The 3,214-nt window shown below is 40.4% G+C and overlaps 1 long non-coding RNA gene across 1 annotated transcript; it reads right to left on the minus strand.

Moving 5' to 3' along the window:
* Positions 1-221: 221 nt before the first annotated feature.
* LOC129850608 (uncharacterized) lies at positions 222-1,204 on the minus strand. The gene is made up of 4 exons (XR_008758815.1): positions 1,031-1,204; positions 579-640; positions 427-501; positions 222-294 (listed from the first exon to the last, which is right to left on the minus strand). It is a non-coding gene; the product is annotated as an uncharacterized LOC129850608 (long non-coding RNA).
* Between the last annotated feature and the right edge of the window lie 2,010 nt (positions 1,205-3,214).

Genomic DNA, 3,214 nt, shown 5'->3' on the forward strand with positions numbered 1-3,214 from the left:
AAATGGCCATATGAATCAACAGATTGATCTATCTGTTGTGTCTCTATGGGAACATCAGAGATGTCTGACCTGGCTGAGAGGCTCTGGATTGACGCTCCATCCATCCCTAGATGTTTGGTCCTGCCAATAGCTCACAATGATTGGCTGTTAACAGTCAAGAATGAATTCAACACTGCTTTGGTCATTTTGGCCTTGAATTGTGTATCAATAAATAATATAAGTACTGTTATGTGGTTGAATTTGAATGTGACTTACAGGCCTTTTGTGGATCTGAGGGGTCTGCACTGAAGTAGACTGTCAAGACAGCATTCAATGAGGTTAGATAGGGATATATGCATTTGCTTTAATTCTGATAACTGCAGTTTGTACATGCAGAATGCATAACTAATGTGTATGTGTTTTTGTTTCAGGTCAGATATGACTTACAGGCTTTGGCCTTCTGTGCACCTTGCCGGTTGGCCACAACACGGAATCAGGGCTGTTCACCCTCACTGGTTTCAACTGTCAACACAACACTCAATTTAAAATGTGATAATATAACAAAAACAGGACAAAACAAACAAATATTTTATATTTACCACATAAGGGCGGCGTCTTAAAGCTCTTTTTATTCTCTCATCATTACGATCCATCTTTCTTTCTGAGGGAAACATTTCCATCAATTAATTGACACAAAACACATCCTGACTCACACACAAACATGGCATCCCAAATGGCACCCTATTCCCTATATATGTATATTTATGTTGGGAAGGAGGTGCCCCAAAAGGCCAAAGATTACCTGCAACAACCTGAGTGAAGAAAACTATTGTACAGATTAAATCAATCTGAACAGTTTATGTAGTGAATGAATGCATGGTTACGTCATTTTAGGCCACAACTTTATGACTGCGCATAATACGTCACAAGAAAAAGGCCTGTTTGGAGCCGGACTGGTGGCATCATCTTCTCACTGGTTGTAGCTCAATAACGAACGTGATGTGCTTAACCAGTTATACTTTTGATTCTTGTTAGTATTGAACGCCCTCACCTTCTTCATGAAACTGATCTCAAGCAGAGGTCGACCCTCGCTTTTAATTCGCACCTTTTCCGTGTACCCCAGAGAATGAAAATGGTTCTTCAACCCAAAAAATCCACAACATTTTCGACAGCTTTGGCCATTCTACCATTCTGGAGGAGATAAATGCACACTCGCGCTGGTAACGCTAGCTACTGGAGTTCGTGTAATTTATTTAAATTTGCCTTGCTAACTGCAAACAAAAATAAAGTTCTAAAACCAAGAAAACTATTTTTAATATACCTCCTCGCTCTCCTGTAATTTGAAAAAACGAATTTGAATTGAATAATATTTAAAAAAATGCTCAACCATCATTCTTCACTTTTAATCTATATCCAACGTCACTAAATGTCTCACCACATAGAACCCCCATAATGCTCTGTGGCATAACCCCAATACAACACACTAGGGCTGCATTCCCAAACACTTAAAATACACACCTTCTCCCCTCAGCCCTCAAATAAAGTGGACACTTCTGATTTTAAAAAACAACAACAGTTTTTCACCTTAATTTAACCAGTTAAGCTAGTTGAGAACAAGTTCTCATTTAAAACTGTGACCTGGCCAAGATAAAGCAAAGCAGTTCGACACATACAACAACACAGAGTTACGCATGGAGTAAAACAAACATACAGTCAATAATACAGTAGAAAAATAAGTCTATATACAATGTGAGCAAATGAGGTGAGATAAGGGAGGTAAAGGCAAAAAAAAGGCTATGGTGGCGAAGTAAATACAATATACCAAGTTAAACACTGGAATGGTAGATTTGCAGTGGAAGAATGTGCAAAGTAGAGAGAAATAATGGGGTGCAAAGGAGCAAAATAAATAAATAAATACAGTAGGGGGAGAGGTAGTTGTTTGGGCTAAATTATGTATGGGCTATGTACAGGTGCAGTAATCTGTGAGCTGCTCTGACAGCTGGTGCTTAAAGCTAGTGAGGGAGATAAGTGTTTCCAGTTTCAGAGATTTTTGTAGTTCGTTCCAGTCATTGGCAGCAGAGAACTGGAAGGAGAGGCGGCCAAAGGAAGAATTGGTTTTGGGGGTGACCAAAGAGATATACCTGCTGGAGCGCGTGCTACAGGTGGGTGCTGCTATGGTGACCAGCGAGCTGAGATAAGGGGGGACTTTACCTAGCAGGATCTTGTAGATGACCTGGAGCCAGTGGGTTTGGCGACGAGTATGAAGCGAGGGCCAGTCAACGAGAGCATACAGGTCGCAGTGGTGGGTAGTATATGGGGCTTTGGTGACAAAACGGATGGCACTGTGATAGACTGCATCCAATTTATTGAGTAGGGTATTGGAGGCTATTTTGTAAATGACATCGCCGAAGTCGAGGATCGGTAGGATGGTCAATTTTACAAGGGTATGTTTGGCAGCATGAGTGAAGGATGCTTTTTTGCGAAATAGTAAGCCAATTCTAGATTTAACTTTGAATAAACAGGCGTACAGTCAATAACACAATAGAAACAAAAGAAAGTCTATATATGGTGTGTGCAAATGGCGTGAGGAGGTAAGGCAATAAATAGGCCATAGTAGCGAAGTAATTAAAATTTAGCAAATTAACACTGATGTCACGCCCTGACCATAGTTTGCTTTGTATGTTTCTATGTTTTGTTTGGTTAGGGTGTTATCCGAGTGGGCATTCTATGTTGTAAGTCTAGTTTGTCTATTTCTATGTGTTTGGCCTGATATGGTTCTCAATCAGAGGCAGGTGTTAGTCGATGTCTCTGATTGGGAACCATATTTAGGTAGTCTGTTTTGTATTGTGGGTTGTGGGTGATTGTTCCTGTTTCTGTGTCTTTTTTTATGTCACCATACGGGACTGTTGCATTTTTGTTGGTTTGTCCATTTATTGTTTTGTAAGGTTATTCAGTGTTATTCGTTAATAAAAGTAACAATGTATTCATATCACAGTGCGCATTGGTCCTCCGATCCTTCTTACTACTCATCCTCAGATGAGGAGGACGACGAACGTGACAACTGAAGTGATAGATGAGCAGATTGTGATGTGCAAGTACTGGTGTGCAAAAGAGATACTGGTGAGAGATACTGGTGTGCAAAAGAGCAGAAAAGTGATGACGTATCATGACGTCTGATGAGTTGACACTTGCAGGGCAAGGGGCGAGGGAAGAATTATTTCATTTTAAATGGACC

This window comes from Salvelinus fontinalis, unplaced genomic scaffold, assembly GCF_029448725.1.
Source record: "Salvelinus fontinalis isolate EN_2023a unplaced genomic scaffold, ASM2944872v1 scaffold_2139, whole genome shotgun sequence".
Lineage (NCBI taxonomy): Eukaryota > Metazoa > Chordata > Actinopteri > Salmoniformes > Salmonidae > Salvelinus > Salvelinus fontinalis.